Source organism: Bufo bufo, chromosome 1 (genome assembly GCF_905171765.1).
Source record: "Bufo bufo chromosome 1, aBufBuf1.1, whole genome shotgun sequence".
NCBI classification, from domain to species: Eukaryota; Metazoa; Chordata; class Amphibia; order Anura; family Bufonidae; genus Bufo; species Bufo bufo.
In genome coordinates, this window is record NC_053389.1 from 53,775,913 (window position 1) to 53,783,354 (window position 7,442).

Here is a 7,442-nt window from a genome sequence, read left to right on the forward strand (position 1 = left end):
CATGCATGGGATAGGCATAAGGCCATCCTTCATATAAGATAGGGCCAGGGGCTATCCATAGTATTCAGTATATTGGGCAGACAAGATGGGCCAAATGGTTCTTATCTGCCGACACATTCTATGTTTCTATGTTTCTATGTTAAACACATTAAAGTCACTGATACTGACAAGTGACTTTGGAAGTAATGCAGTATCTGCGCCACTAACAAATTTGGGCCTAATGTCATTTGTGCATTAAAATATGCAGATTCAGAAAAAAAAAGTATTTAATGTAAAACACAGGTTGTCAACCTACTATGTGATTATTTTCACTCCATCCCCCACCACAGCAACACTTGAACTGTCTGGAGATGCACCAATTTCGGCCTCGTATATCACGTTATCACTCAGAGATGTAAACTGTAGTGATGAGCGAGCATGCCTGGCCGAATACCTGTTTGGCTTGAGCATCGCTATGCTCGGCACATGGCGGGACTCGGCCGAGTACCGCATGTGCTCGAGCGCCATGCTCGAGTCCCCTCCCCGCACGTTTTGCGGCTGCTAAGCAGCCAATAAACGTGCAGGTAAGTACTGCCATCACTGTAATGCCAGTAGCCATGTTGTCTGCTCGCATTACAGTGATTGGCTGGCCGAAACGCGTCATCGGGTGCTATATAGCACCCAATGACACGTGTGTGTTTGTGTGTTTTAGAGCAGCAATATATTTTTACCTGCGCTAAATTGATCAGTCTGATGGACATACTTGCTGAGGAAGGGACAGATAGTGCAGGGAGAGAAAATTTCTGTTTTTACTACCAAAAGCTTTTCAAAGACCCCAAAGTCCTTTTAAGGACTACTTTGTGTGTGTTTGACAGCAGCAAGATATTTTTCTTTAATACCTATTACTGACATATACTGTACATTACTCGCAGACTATGACTTTGTGTAAATTCAAATAATCAGCGGCACATTTATTGTCTATAGTGTGCGTTTAATACACATCCGTGACATATATAGTACGCCATCCGAAAACTGTTTCTTTAGGGCAAATTCCAATAATCTGGGCCTAATCTAGTGTGCATAGTGTGTGGCTTTCTGTTACATATACAGTACGCCATCCGAAAACTGTTTCCTTAGCATAAATTTGAATAATCTGGGCCTAATCTAGTGTCGATAGTGTGTTGTTTTCTGTGACATATACAGTACGCCATCCGAAAACTGTTTCTTTAGGGCAAATTTATCTAGTGTGCATATTCTTTGGGTTTCTGTGACATATACTGTCCTGCATCCGAAAACTGTGTCTTTAGCAGACTGTAAAACAATCTGCGCCACATCTAGTGACAAAACCATTAATATGAAGAAGGCGAGCACTAATGGACGGGGAAGTGGGCGTGATGCTGATGGTGCACGCAGAGGCCGTGGCCCTTGGCGCAATGAAACTGTGTCTGCTGCCAGTGCACCAGAAAAAAAAAATATCCACTGTACCCAGCTTCATGTCCAATTTAGCTGGGCGGCGCAGGACAACACTGTCCAAATCGGACCAGTGCGAACAGTTGGTCGGTTGGATTGCTAAAGATTATGCTTCCAGTCGGTTAAGCACCACCCTCTCTTCCACCAAGTCCAGTCTCTGTAACCAAGAGTCTGGTCAACCAAATCCTCACTCTGATCATCCTTCCTCCCACCATGGAGAGGCTTGCCAAACGAGTGATCCCACGGAGCTCTTTCCAGCGACACTATTACATTTGGCCCTTGCGCCCAGCACGCTTGAAGAGGGACCTGAGATATTGTGCCCTGATTCCCAACCTCTTGAGCCTTCACAGTCACAAGAAGATGACGGCGGTGAACGCCAATCATTCATTCACGAGGTGGATGATGATGAGACACAGTTGTCAATCACTGAGGTTGTGGTTAGGTCAAGTCAGAAGGATGAGCAGAGTGAGGAAGTGGAAGAGGAGGTGGTTGATGATGAGGTCACTGACCCAACATGGGAAGGTGAAAAGCCGAGCAAGGACAGCAGTACAGAGGGGGAGGGATCCGCAGCACCGCAACAGTTTGGAAGAGGTAGTGGGGTTGCAAAAGGGAGAAGTCGGCCCACACCAAACAGGCCCGCAACCGTTACACCGAGCACCCCAATGCGTAAATCTACCTTGCCACGGGGTAGGTGTTCCGTAGTATGGCGCTTTTTATGAAAGTGCAGATGACAAAAGAGTGGTAGTTTGCAACCTGCGCCGTACCAAAATGAGCCAGGGCGTGTAAACTATCAACCTCACCACCACCAGCATAATCCGCCACATGGCATCCAAGCACCCTAATAAGTCGGCCGAATGCCTGGGTCCACAATCTGGGTCTGCGGGTCACACCACTTCCTCCTCTTCCCCTGTGTTACGCACTGCTGGCCAATCCCCTGTCGAAGGCGCAGGCCCGGATGCCCCTCGCTCTGCGCCTGGACCTTCGCATGAACCATCAGTAACAACATCCACTTCCCTGTCCCAGCGCAGCATCCAAATGTCCATAACACAGTCATTTGAACGCAAGAGCAAATACCAACCCACAGGCCATAGCACTAAATGCGCAACTTTCCAAATTACTGGCCCTTGAAATGTTGCCATTTAGGCTTGTGGACACTGAGGCCTTCCGCAGCCTGATGTCGGTAGCCTTCCCTCGGTACGCAGTCCCCAGCCGCCACCATTTTTCACGGTGTGCCGTGCCCACCTCACACCAACATGTGTCCCAGAACATCACCTGTGCCCTGACCAACGCAGTTACTGGGAATGTCCACTTAACCATGGACAAGTGCTGGTGGCCAGGGATGCTACATTTCCCTGACCGCACACTGGGTAAATGTTGTGGAGGCCGGGAGTGAGTCGTACCCTGGGATGGCATAGGTGCTACCCATGCCCAGGATTGCGGACCCTACATCCATCAGGGTCTCCGCCAGCAACTATGTTACTGGCTCCAACCCTCACTTCTCCTCCTCCGCTGCCTCCTCCTCCACTTCCACCTCCAGCAGCAGTCAGCCATCAGTCACTAGCTGGAAGCAGTGTAGCACTGCTGTGGGTAAGCACCAACAGGCCGTGCTGAAGTTGATCTGCTTAGGAGACAAACAGCACACCACCGCAGAGCTGTGGCAGGGTATAAGGGAGCACTCAACCTACAACCAGGCATGGTTGTGTCTAACAATGGCCGTAACTTGGTGGCGGCTTTGGAGTTCAGCAACCTGACACAAATCCCACGCCTAGCCCACGTCTCAAAACCTACCCCAATTTGCCAGAGCGTGTGTGCCCATTTCCGCAAGTCGTCCACAGCTTCAGCCGGTCTGTCAACGCTGCAGCAGCGCTTGCGGCTTCCAGCTCACCGACTGATTTGGAACTTGAGCACACGCTGGAACTCTACGTTCTACATGTTGGCCAGGCTTTGTGAGCAGCAGAGGGCAGTTGTGGAATACCAGCTGCAACATGGTCTTCGCCTTTCGAGTCAACTGCCACTATTCACAAGTGAGGAGTGGGCATTGATGTAAGACCTCTGTGAGGTTTTAAAAAACTTTGATGAATCCACACAGATGGTTAGTGGCGATAACGCTATTATCAGTGTAACCATCCCACTGCTGTGTCTACTCAAACGATCGCTGCTCACAATTAAGGACGATGCTCTGAATGTGGCAAACGAGGAAATGGGGGAGGACATTACACAGGGTGATAGCCAGACCACCCACAGTTTGTCTTCTCAGCGCGAATTGGACCATGAAGAGGAGGTTGAGGAGCTGGAGACAGTTGCCTCTGCTACAGAGGGTAGTACCCATGGAACTTTAATTCCATCTGTTCAGCATGGATGGGAAGAAGAGGAGGAGGATGATGAGATGGAGAGTCATCCTGATGTCGACATCGACGTCTTGCCTGTTGGTACTCTGGCACACATGGCTGACTTCATGTTAGGCTGCCTTTCCCGCGACCCTCGTGTTATACGCATTTTAGATAACACAGATTACTGGGTGTTCACCCTTCTCGACCCCGCTACAAAGATAACTTCTCATCTCTAATTCCAGTGGTGGAAAGGATGAGTAAAACGGTGCAATACCAGAAGGTACTTGTTGAGAGATTGCTCCAAAATTTTACATTTGACAATGCTGGCGGCAGAGTCCGTACTTCCTTAGGCAACCGACGAAGGGAGACAAGGGGAACACACAGCAGTTCCAACAAAGGCAGGGGAACACTCTCCAAGGCATGGGACACTTTCATGACACCCCGCCAGCAACCTCACCCTGAACTGCGGCCTAGTGGTACAAGGAGGGAAAAGTTTTGGAAGATGGTGAAGGAATACATAGCAGACCGTGTCAGCGTACTGAATGATCCCTCAGTGCCTTACAACTACTGGGTGTCCAAGCTGGACACGTGACACGAACATGCACTCTACGCCTTGGAGGTGCTGGCCTGCCCTGCCGCCAGCGTTTTGTCTCAGCATTTAGTGCTGCTGGTGGCATTATAACAGACAAGCGTATCCGCTTGTCCACTGGCAATGCTGACAGGATGACTCAGATAAAAATGAACAAGGCCTGGATTGCCCCTGACTTCTCAACTCCACCAGAGGACAGCTGAGCTGATGATAAACATAAAGGCAATTTCAATCTATCATTTATAATGTACTCAATCTACTGTAGTGTATTCCCATGCACCTTTTCTACCACAAAAAAAAAAAATATGGTTGAATCTTGTTTTCTCCTCCTCCTCATCCAAATTGTATATATTCCCTCCACTCTAATTTTTTTTAATAGGGTCAGCTCAATTGCAGGCCCTCAACTAAAAATTTTTTATAGGGTCAGCTGAACAGCATGCACTCGCATATAATGTTTTAGAGCGTCAGCTGTACAGCATGCACTCGCATATAATGTTTTAGAGCATCAGCTCAACTGAAGGCAATCGTAAATAATGATTTAGAGCGTCAGCTGAACAACATGCACTTGAAAATAATGTTTTAGAACGTCAGCTCACCTAAAGGCACTCGCAAATAATGTTTTAGAGCGTCAGCTGAACAACATACACTTGAAAATAATGTTTTAGAGCGTCAGCTGTACAGCATGCACTCGCATATAATAATTTAGAGCGTCATTTGAACAGCATGCACTCGCATATAATGTTTTAGAGCGTCAGCTCACCTGCAGGCACTCGCATATAATGTTTGAGAGCGTCAGCTCACCAGCAGGCCCTCGCCCCTAATGTTTTAGAGGGTCAGCTCAGCAGCAGGCCCTCGCATATAATGTTTTACAGGGTCAGGTCACCTGTAGGCCCTCAAGTAAAATCTTTTACAGGGTCATCTCAACTGCTGGTCCTCGCATATAATGTTTTACACGGTCAGCTCACCTGCGGGCCCTCACCTACAATCTTTTACAGGGTCAGCTCACCTTCTTATGACGACAGCGAAGTCTTGCCTGTTGGTACTCAGGCACACATGGCTGACTTCATGTTAGGCTGCCTTTCCCACATACACTTGAAAATAATATTTTAGAGCGTCAGCTGTACAGCATGCACTCGCATATAATGATTTAGAGCGTCATTTGAACAGCATGCACTCGCATATAATGTTTTAGAGCGTCAGCTCACCTGCAGGCCTTCGCCCCTAATGTATTAGAGGGTCAGCTCAGCAGCAGACCCTCGCATATAATGTTTTACAGGATCAGGTCACCTGCAGGCCCTCACCTAAAATGATTTACAGGGTCAGCTCAACTGCAGGCCCTCGCATATAATGTTTTACAGGGTCAGCTCAACTGCAGGCCCTCGCATATAATGTTTTACAGGGTCAGCTCACCTGCAGGCCCTCGCATATAATGTTTTACATGGTCATCTCAACTGCAGGCCCTCGCATATAATGTTTTACAGGGTCAGCTCACCTGCGGGCCCTCACCTACAATCTTTTACAGGGTCAGCTCACCTTCTTATGACGACAGCGAAGTCTTGCCTGTTGGTACTCTGGCACACATGGCTGACTTCATGTTAGGCTGCCTTTCCCACGACCCGCGCGTTATACGCATTTTAGACAACATGGAGTACTGGTTGTTCACCCTTCTCGACCCCCGCTAAAAAGATAACTTCTCATCTTTCATTCCTCTGGTGGAGAGGACAAGCAAAACAGTGCTATACCAGAAGGTTCTTGTTGAAAAATTGCTCCAAAGTTCATAGGGCAGACATCCAAATGTATCGTCGCCATCTAGAAGTTATCACGAGTCAACAAAGCGGCAGCAGGCCCTCACCTACAAGTCCAGTCTCAGTAGCCAAGAGTCTGGTCAACACAATCCTCACCATGATGGCACACTGGGTGAAAGTTGTGGAGGCCGGGAGCAAGTTGGCTGCTGGCACCAGACTTCCCCTCCAATAGATCCTCGTTAACGGAAAGTGTACTCATTCCAATAACAGGGCCACTTAGGAGTGCTATATTGTTATTTATCGGGACTACCTTGCCGAGTCGGGAGTGGATAATTTCCGCGAGCCTGCTGCCTTCCTTGGATTCTTCTGCCTTAATAACTTGACCCACCCTCTCTGGGTGGTTCACAATTAGGAAAAAAAAGGGGCAAGGCAACAACAGCCAATCAGATTTCAGCCATTGACCTCACTTGGATGTGGTATACCTTTCTTAAGCTCCCTCTCCGGCATCGAACCCTGATTCCCCGTTACCCGCCTCAGGCCTCAGGCAGCAGCCAACCTGCCTCTATGGGGGCGGCGGCAAGGGAGTCTATAGCTTCATCCCCGGCGCTCAGCCTTATAGGCCACGGGTTACTACGCCTGAAACCTATGATGCAGTAGAACAGTGTAGGAGGTTGTGATGACATCATCTCGACCTTCTGTACCTGCGTTTTTTTTATATATTGGGTCACTACATGCTGGAGCACTACAGGAGAGCATTACCGGCCAGAGATACTACAGGGGGGTATTACAGGAAGGAGACTACATACAGACCATAACAGTCTGGAGCTCTACAGGGGAGCAATTCAAGCTGCACTACAGGGGGGCATTATAGGCTGGAGTACTATGGGGGGCGATTACAGGCTGGATACCCACAGGGGGAGACATTATAATACAGGGGAACTATAGAGAGCACTATTATACATGGGGCACTACAGGGTCATTATAAATACTGAGGCACTACAGGGGGCTTTATAACTACTGGGGCTACTAAAGGGGGCATTATAAATACTGGGGACATAATAAAGGACATTTTAACTACCTAGAGCACAATAGCACTATAGGGGCCCTTATTAATACTGGGACCTCTATAAGAGTGCCTTATAGAGGGTTTTGTGTCTTCTGGAGACACCATGGGTGGTGCTTATTTTTTACTGGGTACAGGTGGCATTATTAATACTGGGAGTACAGTGGGTGCATTATTATTGAGCACAATATGGAGGGTATTGCTACTAATTAGGGCACTCCTGGGGAGCATTATCACTATTGGTGGTACTCTAGGTGGCACTATTA